Below are 12678 nucleotides of genomic sequence, written 5' to 3'. Positions count from 1 at the left end.
AAACAGTGTATAGAAGAGAGATACCCGCTGTTAACCCACTACATGCTGCAATCTATGAAGATCGCAGCATGTAAAGGGTTCAAGAAGAGAGTGCACTCCCTCTGTAATGTCATCGGACCCACAATGTAATCGTGAAGGGCCAATGGGTAGCCATGGTAACAGGACAGCAGACATTAGTGTCCCGGCTTGCCATTGCCTATGATCGCTATTGCAAGTGATAAGACATTGCAGTACAGAAGTCCAGCAATGCAATATTATAACGATCAAAGCTACTATGGTTCAAGTCCCCTACAGGGATATAAAAAGTGTAAGGAAAAAAAAAAAACATACAATGTAAAAAATTAAAAATAAAAAAGAAACCCTTTTTGCGTATTTTCACCTATTTATATAAAACAAAAAAATATATATATTTTTTAAAAACAGCATATTTGGTTTCATAGTATCCATAACAACCTGTACAATAAGTTCAACACACTGTTTATCCTGCATGCCAAAAAACGTTTAAAACAGGCAAAATACTTATATTATTCATTTTGCCTCCCAAAAACCGAATAAAAGTAATTTTAAAAAAGTTGTATGTATCCCAAAATGGTACTAAAAAGAAGCTCTCATGCGGCCATGTGGACTGAAAAATAAAATAATTATGGCTTTTGAAAAGTGGAGATAAAAATCGTTGTATCCTCATGGCCAAAATAGGCCATGGCACTAAGGGGATTAACGATGATTAGTTGGAAAGATGGCTGCAAAGCATAGTGGCCCTGGGCAAACAGGGGTGAAGTAATTGTGAGAGCTCAGGTGAGAACGCCTTTGAGAATCCGCAGGAGAGATAGTCTGGGAGAGCAGCCTGTGCAGTGATCCCAGTTGCTGGATTCTCCCCTTAATATGGTGCGTAGTGTCGCAGGGGGTCCTCTTTTGCTCTAGGGAGGGTGTTTTGCAACAGCAACTCCTAGAAGCTTTACAAAAGGTAGAGAGTTTAATTACAGTTGGAAGAAGAGAGCTGGAGCTCTCTCTAGGGATAGAGAGACATGGCTTAGGCCCCTTCTGAGTGCAAAGAGGGGAGACTGTATGGTCCCTACCGACACCCAGGTAGGTCATAGGAATGTAGTCCGTTCTCAGTGGAGAGGTAATGATGCATGTTCCCCAAGGGCGAAAGTAGTGGAGCTTCTGCTGAAGATGGGCATCAGGGAGGTTGACGTATTTGCCCTGATCCATCCCTATGGCATGTCCAAGTTTGACATCAGTTTTGTTCACCCGCAGGGTCTAGAACTCATTTGGGGGAATTATGAGCTGATGAAAAACGAGCCCGGCGGATGAGACATTGCCATCCAGGTAGTGTCTCGCCAAAATGAGATCAAGAAGGTGACCGTTTTGACCCGTAACGAGTCACTTTCTTGCTTTGATATCATGACATGACTCAGTCAGTACAAAGAGGTGATGGACATGCCCAAAACAGAAAAATGTGATTGTTCCCAGCAAGAGAGACCAAGTAATCTTGTAGATATGATACTTTTTAATGGCTAACAAAAATACATGATGCTAAAGCGAGCTTTCAAACCTCTCAGGCATAATTAAATAGATCCGAAGAAATATGCATATATATATATATATATATATATATATACACACTAAGCTGAGTTAATTTTTATACAGGTGTTTACGTGTTGTCCGCACGGACAATTTTATAAAATTGTGGTTACTTTGGAGGAACCAAAGAATAAAATATGTATACACATAGAGGAGCATTAGATTCTCCTCAGGCTGCATGTACCAATGTCCCTCTGCAGAATGTGCCACCCATCCCACTCTCCTAACTTAGGGCCTAAAGAATGCTTGTGTCAACTCTCACGCTTGTAAGACACCGGGAAGTTACATTACATAGGGGTGCACTTACTTTTGCAATTAGCTTTGAATAATTGACTTGCAACCCCTTTACTTTTCCTATTTAGGATGTAAAAAATGCTTGTACCAAATTTTACGCTTGTATGACATGGGAAGTTTGATTACAGAGGGGTGCACTTACTTTTGCAATTAGCACTGAATAATCAAGTTGTGACTCCTTTACTTTTTCTATGTAGGACCTAAAGAATGCTCCTGCCAAATTTCGGGTTTGTACGACACCAGGAAGTTAGAGAATTAGATTAGGTACATTACAGAGGGGTGCCAATACGTTTGCACTTAGCATTGAATAATCAAGTTGTGACCCCTTTACTTTTCCTATTTAGGACCTAAAAAATGGTCAGCCAAATTTCACGCTTGTATAACACTGGGAAGCTAGAGAATTAATGGCGAGTCAGTCAGTCAGTGTGGGCTTTCACCTTTATACATTTAGCTAGATACATGTGACAAGGCACAGACATGGATGTGATTAATTTGCACTTAAAAGAATACTACAACAGGATAAGTAGACAAAAAAACATACTTAAATAGTCCACTGATAAAGATGTGAAGGTTTTATGGTCCTTGAATTAGTGTTAGGGGGTCACCTGGCCAGCAGTGTTATCTCTGCTATAGATTTTTAATACTTCCCATTCCTGAACAACTTAACACTCTGTTGAAAGTGTCAAAAGTTGTTATAAATTTGTACTCCCAAATTCTTCTGTGGCTTTCTGATTTGAAATTGCCTTTAAGTATAATAACTTTCATGTGTTCTATGTTGTGTCCGTGACTAGAAAAGTGCTCGGCCACAGGTAAATCTGTCTTTCTCTCTTTGATTAAGTGGCGATGGGATCTCATTCTGCCTTTCAGTTTTAGTTCTGCTTCTCCAACATAAAGGACCCCAATAGGACCTTTACTGCCCAGGATCAGATCCACAACATCAGACGTGGAACATGTGAATGTCCCCAGGATCTTATAGTCCTGCTGTGTGTTGGGGATCCGTATCCTGTCCGTGGTCCGTACATGTCAGTAGGTCTTACAGCTCCTTATCTTACAGGGATAAGTTCCTTTTTGTGTGTCAGAGAGCAATGCACTTCTGACTATAAAGTTCCTCAAATTCGGTGGTTCATTTAAGGATGTTTTTCTTTCTCTACTCATCCTGCTGCGGTATTCCTTTAAGTGCAAATTAATCACATCCATGTTCGTGCCTTGCCAAAGTATGCATATATATATATATATATATATACATATATATATATACACTACCGTTCAAAAGTTTGGGGTCACCCAAACAATTTTGTGTTTTCCATGAAAAGTCACACTTATTCACCACCATGCGTTGTGAAATGAATAGAAAATAGAGCCAAGACATTGACAAGGTTAGAAATAATGATTTGTATTTGAAATAACATTGTTTTTACATCAAACTTTGCTTTCGTCAAAGAATCCTCCTTTTGCAGCAATTACAGCATTGCACACCTTTGTCATTCTAGCTGTTAATTTGTTGAGGTAAGCTTGTGAAATTGCACCCCACGCTTCTAGAAGCATCTCCCACAAGTTGGATTGGTTGGATGGGCACTTCTGGCGTACCATACGGTCAAGCTGCTCCCACAACAACTCAATGGGGTTCAGATCTGGTGACTGCGCTGGCCACTCCATTACCGATAGAATACCAGCTGCCTGCTTCTGCTGTAAATAGTTCTTGCACAATTTGGAGGTGTGTTTAGGGTCATTGTCCTGTTGTAGGATGAAATTGGTTCCAATCAAGCGCTGTCCACTGGGTATGGCATGGCATTGCAAAATGGAGTGATAGCCTTCCTTATTCAGAATCCCTTTTACCCTGTACAAATCTCCCACCTTACCAGCACCAAAGCAACCCCAGACCATCACATTACCCCCACCATGCTTAACAGATGGCGTCAGGCATTCTTCCAGCATCTTTTCATTTGTTCTGCGTCTCACAAACGTTCTTCTTTGTGATCCAAACACCTCAAACTTGGATTCATCCGTCCACAACACTTTTTTCCAGTCTTCCTCTGTCCAATGTCTGTGTTCTTTTGCCCATCTTAATCTTTTTCTTTTATTGGCCAGTCTCAGATATGGCTTTTTCTTTGCCACTCTGCCCTGAAGCCCAAAATCCCGCAGCCACCTCTTCACTGTAGATGTTGACACTGGTGTTTTGCGGGTACTATTTAATGAAGATGCCAGTTGGGTACCTGTGAGGCGTCTGTTTCTCAAACTAGAGACTCTAATGTGCTTATCTTCTTGCTTAGTTGTGCCACGCGGCCTCCCACTTCTTTTTCTACTCTGGTTAGAGCCTGTTTGTGCTGTCCTCTGAAGGGAGTAGTACACACCGTTGTAGGAAATCTTCAATTTCTTAGCAATTTCTCGCATGGAATAGTCTTCATTTCTAAGAACAAGAATAGACTGTCGAGTTTCAGATGAAAGTTCTCTTTTTCTGGCCATTTTGAGCGTTTAATTGACCCCACAAATGTGATGCTCCAGAAACTCAATCTGCTCACAGGAAGGTCAATTTTGTAGCTTCTGTAACGAGCTAGACTGTTTTCAGATGTGTGAACATGATTGCACAAGGGTTTTCTAATCATCAATTAGCCTTCTGAGCCAATGAGCAAACACATTGTACCATTAGAACACTGGAGTGATAGTTGCTGGAAATGGGCCTCTATTCATCTTTGTAGATATTGCACAAAAAAACAGACATTTGCAGCTAGAATAGTCATTTACCACATTTGCAATGTATAGAGTGCATTTGTTTAAAGCTAGGACTAGTTTAAAGTTATCTTCATTGAAAAGTACAGTGCTTTTCCTTCAAAAATAAGGACATTTCAATGTGACCCCAAACTTTTGAACGGTAGTGTATATACATATATATATATATATATATATATATATATATATATATATATATATATATATATATATATATACACACACATATATAGATATAGATTTACACATGCCTCTTCGGATCTATTTCAATATGCCTGAGGAAGAATCCTGAGGGGTTCGGAAGCTCACTATTTTTGTTTGCCATTAACCCTTTGCAATCCAATTTTGGATTCAGGGTTTCCTAGGGGGCTTTCTCTTTCTGCCATTATACAATGGCGCCATCTGCTGGCTAGAGCCAGTACTGCGGTATAGGACATGCTGAAGAGGCCCTCAACAACAGAGGGGCCAGTAATGTACAGTAAGAATACCCTGCCGGACGTCTTCCGACATCAGAGCTGTACAGTCTTCAATCAGGATGTCTTCAGATGTCAGACAATGGATTGGAAAGAGTTAAAAGGTATCATATCTACAAGATTACTTGGTTTCTGTTGCTGAGAACAATCACATTCTGCTCTACTGGCTAACACCGTACCAAGCTGTTTTCAAAACAGAAAAGGGACTAATATGGCATCCGGTCCAGGGCCTGAACGCTTATAGTCAAGTTGAAACATTCAGGCAACTAAGTGGCTCATATACCATCTGTAGCCTTCCTTGGCAGGGATCGTATCCTGGTCTTTTTCCAAAGGCAACCGAAGCTCTTCTACAGGTGTGGCGACCTCTTGAGCACTGCTTGTAAGACATTAAGGTGTGCTCTGTGTGGGGGGTGTTAGTAGGTCCCCTGCATAATGTTCTATGTCCGTCTCGTGTCAATGTCTTGTCTGTCGCATGCATTTGACTTATGTGTATTGGATGTCTGCAGGACTGAGAGGGTAAGGCCTCGTGTCCACTGAGAAATTCGAGTCCGTGCGGATTCTCCATGCAGAATTCCGCAGCGTGTTCCTCCTTACCCTCAGACATGAGGCCTGAAAACAGATTTTACTTACCTGTCTGGACGCTTCGGGTTCCCATCCGTCGTGGCCGGATCTTCTTTTCTTCTGCTCGGCGGATGTGCTCGGCACGTGCGATCCGTGCGGCAGGGGGAAATGACATTCGCAGGTGTTTACTTACCTGCGGGTCTCCAATACATCCCTATGGGCGCGGATCACACATGCGGGACAACCACGCAGATTTGCTAAAGAGAATTGTCCAGTGGACATGAGGCCTTAATGTCTGGTATGTTCTGTCGTGTCTGGAAAATGTATCGTATTGTGTGTTTTGTTTGTGGTCATGTGATCATGCTAACTATATATGCTTGCAAGAATGCAATGCAAGTCAGTCTGGTCAGTTAGTCGAGTCGAGTCCAGTCTAGTCAGCATCAGTCAGTCAGCCACACAGACACTAGAGAGAGATCGGTCTGTGTGTGGAGCATGGAGGAGGCCGAGCGACTGCCTGATGTTCAGCCTGGGCCCATTCAACCCAGGAATCCCCTGTTCTACTACTGAATACTGAGAGGAAGGAAACCGCTTTCTAGTGAGAAGAGGAGTGAGAGCAAGTGAGTGTTTGTCAGTGGAGAGAGAGAGAGTTTGCTAGGAGAGGAACTTCACAGATAACTTAGACTGTGGATTATCCAAATACCCCAAGACTCCCCGTTACACCACTTTGACTTGTTGTTCTGTATGTAGACTGTTTATGTGAATTTAAGTTCAAGAGTTAACTGTAAATGCACAGAATCGACCGTTCCCGATTCGTGTTCAGAAAGTTGCCCGTTGTGTGGACTACCTTATTACATCTGAGAGATCTGCCGCAGAGGACGGAACGGTGTGTCACGAGTGACAACTGGACTTAAGGTATCCCCTGGTTACTACCCGTGTGATCTCCCCCTGCGGCGGTGTGGTTGGGTCCCGAGCTACCCCCAGGAGAGGATATGGTAGAGCCCCGTGACAAGGCCACTCTCTACCCCACTGTCTCCTCAGCTGTGGCCTGCTCCTTGGACGCTGTACATCTCACTGTCTCTTGTGCAGAGATTAGGTACCACCTGTGTGGTGATCTCAGTCACCCACTTAGCTACTGTCCACGCTTCTCTGCCAATGCTGTCTCAGCCCCAATGGATGGGGGGCCATAATGTGGCCTCCAGGGAAGAAGTGACTAGCAGAAGTGGGAGAGCTCAGGAGCCAGGGAAGAACTGGATAAAACAGCTACTCAGCAGAGGCATCTGAAAAAATGCTGATGGAAGAGGAGTTCACGTCGCAGGTGGGTCAATGGTGGCTCCTGTTCCGGAAGCAAGTCTTGGAGGGACAGCGAATTAAATGAAAAGGACAGGAGGATCCAGACAGAGTAGGAGATCAACTTTCTAAATTTCCTTCCACTATGAAAGTATGGACGAGGAAGGCAAGAAGTGGTTAGAAAAAAGCCATAAGCTAGGTGCCATGAGGAGGAAACGAAAGGGGGATTCAAGATCTTCTCCCATCCTGGGCCAAGTGCTAGAAAATTAAACCTGCTGCCATCAATTGGACTCTCCAATAAGTTTTGGGCCCTCCAAGACATCTGTTCCTCCTCTTCTGAGGGAGAAGCTGAGAGTAAGTTTCCTGTAACAAGGGGCACCGAATCTCCTTCTCATGGAGGCATAGTTACTTATGGGGAGGGGGCTACTTTGGAGCCTGGAAACAAGGACGATGGGGTTGGGGGACCCATTACTATGAATACATTCGTTTCCACAAAGAGGCTTTGCTCTGACCCCAAGAAGGGGCTGTGAGGAAGAAAGCAGTCTAAATTAATCACTTGTGATGGCAGAAGTCAGTCCATTGCGGCCTTTGATTTTTTTGGCCATGTTAAAGCCAACATTCTATTTTTGTCAGAGACCAGGCTGTCTGATTTTGTCTGCCATACTTAAGGCATAAAGGGAGTGAAGGTCAGGTCCTTCTTATTAGTCTCTTCCAGCCCAGCAGTATAGTAGAGTGGCGGTTTTTTTACTGCTTCGGTTGAATACCTGATCTTAGATGTCCTCATGAAAGGACAAGAACTAACACTCATCAAAAAAGTACAGGAAGAGTCTCTTCATGAAGATAAAGACATACTTTCTAACCAGCCATCAAGTAGTCTTTGGAGGGGAGTTTTAACACAGTCACAAGTGCTCATAATAGGGAAGGCTTCAGAGAAACGGTTGGCTTTAGAGAGCGACACACTTAATAGCATAGCTAGCGAAGCTTGCCTGCTGTATGTCCATATCCAGCATACTCCAGGGCGTGAGGGATTCACTTTTTACAGGAGACATGAGAAGGTTTAGAATAGACAGGTATTATTTGAAGGAGGAAGCCATCTCTTCTCCTGTGTTCGTCGTTGAGGTGGAATATTCCAACCATTATCTAATATTGTTTTCTCAGAATGTTGCAGAGACCCCTGGATGAGCAGAGGCCTTTGGAAACTGAATTAGTCACTCCTGGAGGAAGCAGAGATAAGATGGTCCTTTCAGTAGTTCCTGCAAAGCTACCTACCATCAATTGATCTATGTAGTATAAGTCATAGTGATGGGGGATCTTCAAGTGCAGGACGGCAAGGTTCTTTATAGAGCTCTGCAACCTCAGGTGCCTGGACAGGTACCGCCTGTATCAGGGCCTGAGGAAGAAACTCGAACATCTCATTTCAACTGGAGATAGCCACGAGAATGTCTCCATGGTGAAATCTTTACTCAAGAAGTGTCCAGTACGATAGACACGCTGGATGAGGGATTTTGGGAAGTACTACTCGCCCGACCCATACAGAAACGATAGGATGTCAGTTAATAGTAAAGTTGTCACTCAAGTCATTGATAGTCCGGAGTCCCTGAATTAATGCAGATCAAAGATTCGAGAGATCGTCAGATCAAACTACTCACTACTCTTGAGAAACAGGGACCTATAATTGTATGTGATGTCAACTTTCCTAGCCAACACTGTCCCTGCGCTAGGGGTAAACACCTCTCGATGTTTTTACCAAAGAGGTCAACTGGGATAAGTATGAAAGTCTCTGGTTAGCAAGGGGGGATCCTGCGTTTGATCTCTTAGACACCCTTCGGGTGCCCCCGACTTCACTAATTGTTCTTGGCATTAGATTTGGCCAGGGGATTACCCCATGCAAAATTACATAAACAAGTTGGATGGTGCCACCCAGAAGGTGGTCTAATGGAAGGGTTGGTCTCTGACCCTTGGAAAAAGAGTTAGCCTAAACAAAACATACCTGCTCCCTTTATTGATCTACCTCAGCAGCATATGCATTTTGCCAGAGCCTCTCTAGACCCAGGTCTACAAGCTGTTCTTCCTAACGTTCTGGGGTAATAGGTTGAACCTAATCAGGTGACATATCACGCAAAGAAACTAGAGGGGCCATCTATGGCCAATGCTGTGGTGTTTCCTGTAAACACCTTTTTCAAGATGAATATAGGTAACCTCTGGTAAGAGAGGACTCCTCCGTGGATATCATACTGCCAGGGATGGTTTTGACCCCTCTTACAGGAATGAGAGACAGGAGGGCAAGTGAAGGATCTTTGCACACAGAAAGGATATTTCCCCGCTTACACTTTCTTGGCTTTGAAGGTTATAAACCGGTGGGGTCTGGGGGTGTGGGAGATCAGGACTCTGACAAAGAGGCTCTTCAATAGCAATCCTGTTGACCAATTTCCAGAAACTCTTGGTGCTGAAGGATTGCCCAAATCAGGACCTGGAGGGAAGGTTACATTTAATGAATCTAACTTGGGTCCCCTTGAAATTTGGGGATTTTGCTTGGCGCTGCTTTCACAGGAGACTGTATGTAAGGGGTAATCTGAAGTGCAGACTTTTCATTGATAGGCGTTGCTGTTGTCAGGAATGCAGTGTGTTGGAAAGCACCAAGCATTTCCTGCTTCAGCACCCCTTTAATACAGAGATATGCAAATGGTTAGTTATCTCCATAGGCTGGCCTCCGCTGGCAGACCTCTCCTATAGAGCTTTCCACCTCCCATATGTTTATACTGAGGAGAATCTACCTCACCCCTATGTGTATAGAATGGTAGAGTTGGAAGGGACCTCCAGGGTTATCGGGTCCAACTCCCTGCTCAGGATCACTAAATCATCCCAGAGAGATGTCTGTCCAGCCTTTGTTTAAACACTTCCATTGAAGGAGAACTCACCACCTCCTGTGGTAACCTGCTCCACTCATTAATCACCCTCACTGTCAGAAAGTTTCTTCTAATATCTAATCTGTGTCTCCCCCCTTTCAGTTTCACCCCCTTGGTTCTGGTCTTTCCTTGTGCAACTGAGAATAGGGCTGATCCCTCTGCACTGTGACAGCCCTTCAGATATTTGTAGACCACTATTAATTCTCCTCTCAGCCTTCTTTATTGCAAGCTAAACATTCCCAGATCCTTTAACCGTTCCTCATAGGACATGATTTGCAGACCGCTCACCATCTTGGTAACTCTTCCCTGAACTTGCTCCAGTTTGTCTATGTCTTTTTTAAAGTGGGGTGCCCAGAACTTCACACAGTATTCCAGATGAGGTCTGACTAAGGAAGAGTAGAGGGGGATAATGACCTCACGTGATCTAGACTATACGCTTCTCTTAATACATCCCAGAATTGTGTTTGCATTTTTGGCTGCTATATCACATTGTTGACTCATGTTCAGTCTACGATCTATTAGTATACCCAAGTCTTTTTCACATGTGCTGCTGCTTAGCCCAGTTCCTCCCATTCTTTATGTGCTTTTTTTTCATTTTTCTTGCCCAGATGTAGGACTTTGCATTTCTCCTTGTTAAATACCATTCTGTTAGTCGCCGCCCACTGTTCAAGCTTTTCTAGATTTTTTTGAATACTCTCTTTCTCTCTCTCTTCCCTAGTGTTAGGTATCCCTCCTAGCTTTGTGTCATCAGCAAATTTGATCAGTTTCCCATCAATTCCCTCCTCCAGATCATTTATGAAAATGTTGAACAACACTGGGCCTAGGACAGAGCCTTGTGGTACCCCACTTGATACATTCTTCAACTTGAATATGCAGCCATTTATGACCACTCTTTGAATACGATCACTCAGCCAGTTGTGAATCCACCTAACAGTTGCTTTGTCAATCCCATATTTGGTCATTTTTTCAAAAAGTATGGTATGAGATACTTTGTCAAATGCTTCACTAAAGTCAAGATATACTATATCCACCGCATTTCCCTGATCAACCCAGTCGGTGATTCTGTCATAGAAGGAAATTAGATTTGTCTGGCATGACTTGTTTATTACAAACCCATGCTGGCTCTGGTTAATTACTCCATTTTTATCCAAGTACTTGCATACATCCTGTTTAATAATTTGTTCAAAGATCTTTCCCGGTATAGAAGTCAGGCTCACAGGCCTGTAGTTAGTTGGATCCACCTTCTTCCCTTTTTTTGAAGATAGGGACAACATTTGCCCTTTTCTAATCTTCTGGGACTTCTCCTGTTCTCCAGAAGTGTTCAAATATTATGGCGAGTGGTTCAGCAATTACTTTCGCTGCTTCCTTTAGTATCCTAGGATGTAATTCATCTGGACCTTAAAACTTAAATTCATTTAAGTTAGCTAAGTGTTCCCTCACCATCTCTCTGCTTATAGATAGCCTGCATTCTTTTATTCCCCCAATAGCACAGCGATGATCAGTTGATGTTTCATCTACTTTCTGAGAGAAAACAGATACAAAATAGGAATATAAAAGGTCGGCCTTCTCAACATCATTCTTAACCAATTCACCATTTTCATCTTGTAAGCATCCAATAGCATCTTTGACGTTTCTTTTGCTTTTGACATACCCCCAAAATCTTTTTTTATTGTTTTTGACCTCTGCTGCAAGCATCAATTCATTATTAGCTTTACCTTTTCTGACACTCACCCTACAGTTTCTGCAGACCGCATTATATTCTTCTTTAGATATTCCCCCCTCTTTCCATTCATTAAATATGTTTTTCTTTGTTTTTAACATGTGTGCGAGTTCTGTGTTCATCCATCGCGGTCTCTTTAAATGCTCCCCATTCTTCGTTCTTTTAGGGATTGTTAACGATTGTGCTTTGAGAATCTCATTTCGCAATATTTTCCAACCTTCTTGGGCATTTTTGTCCTTAACAACATCCAGCCATTGGATCCTTCCTATCCTCTTTATGAGTCCATTAAAATCTGCCTTTCTGAAATCCAACTTTGAGGTCTGAGTTTTCTCAGGTCTTTCTCCCCTTTTTATCGAAAATTCAAGGAAATCCAAGGAATTAGGTCCAAGATAGCAGATCCCCTTGTTTTCTCTTCTATGTTTTGGAAGATAAAGTTTTCAGCGAGGGAAGATAAGAATTTGTTGGATCCATTATCTATACCTGAGAGAGATTCCCAACAAATGTCTGGATAGGTAAAATCTCCCATGATCACTATGTTGTTCTTCTTTGAGAGCCTGGCCATCTGATGTAGAATGAGTTCATCCATATCTTCTGCTTGTCCAGGTGGCCTATAGTAAATGCCTACAATAGTGTCCTTTCTGTTGTTCTCTCCTTGTATTCTTACCCAGTTTCCACAGAACTCCCATGCTCTGAAGTTTGAATCTCTGTGGAGATGAATGTTTTCCTAACATACAACTCAATACCTCCTCCCCTTTTATCAGGTCTGTTTCTTATAAATAAGTTGTATCCTTCAAGCCTTGTATTCCAATCATGTGTATCATTCCACCGAGTTTCCGTGATGCTTATAACATCATATTTCTCTTCCTATGTTAGGAGCTCCAATTCTCCTTGCTTGTTTCCCCATGCTCTGTGCATTTGTGTAAAAACATTTTAGTTTATAGTTTGTGATCGTTGTCTCTTGCTCCTCTTCTTTCCTTCTGAATTTTTTCTCTGTTCTTTCTTTTCACTTCTAATAACAAGGTTCTCGAATGTATTAATTAGCTGTATATTTATGTAAGGGAATACTATACTATAGTATAATATACTATACTGAGGAGAATCTACCTTACCTCTATGTGTATATACT

The sequence above is a fragment of the Eleutherodactylus coqui genome, chromosome 6 (assembly GCF_035609145.1).
Source record: "Eleutherodactylus coqui strain aEleCoq1 chromosome 6, aEleCoq1.hap1, whole genome shotgun sequence".
NCBI lineage: Eukaryota > Metazoa > Chordata > Amphibia > Anura > Eleutherodactylidae > Eleutherodactylus > Eleutherodactylus coqui.
This window is presented reverse-complemented; position numbering follows the sequence as displayed.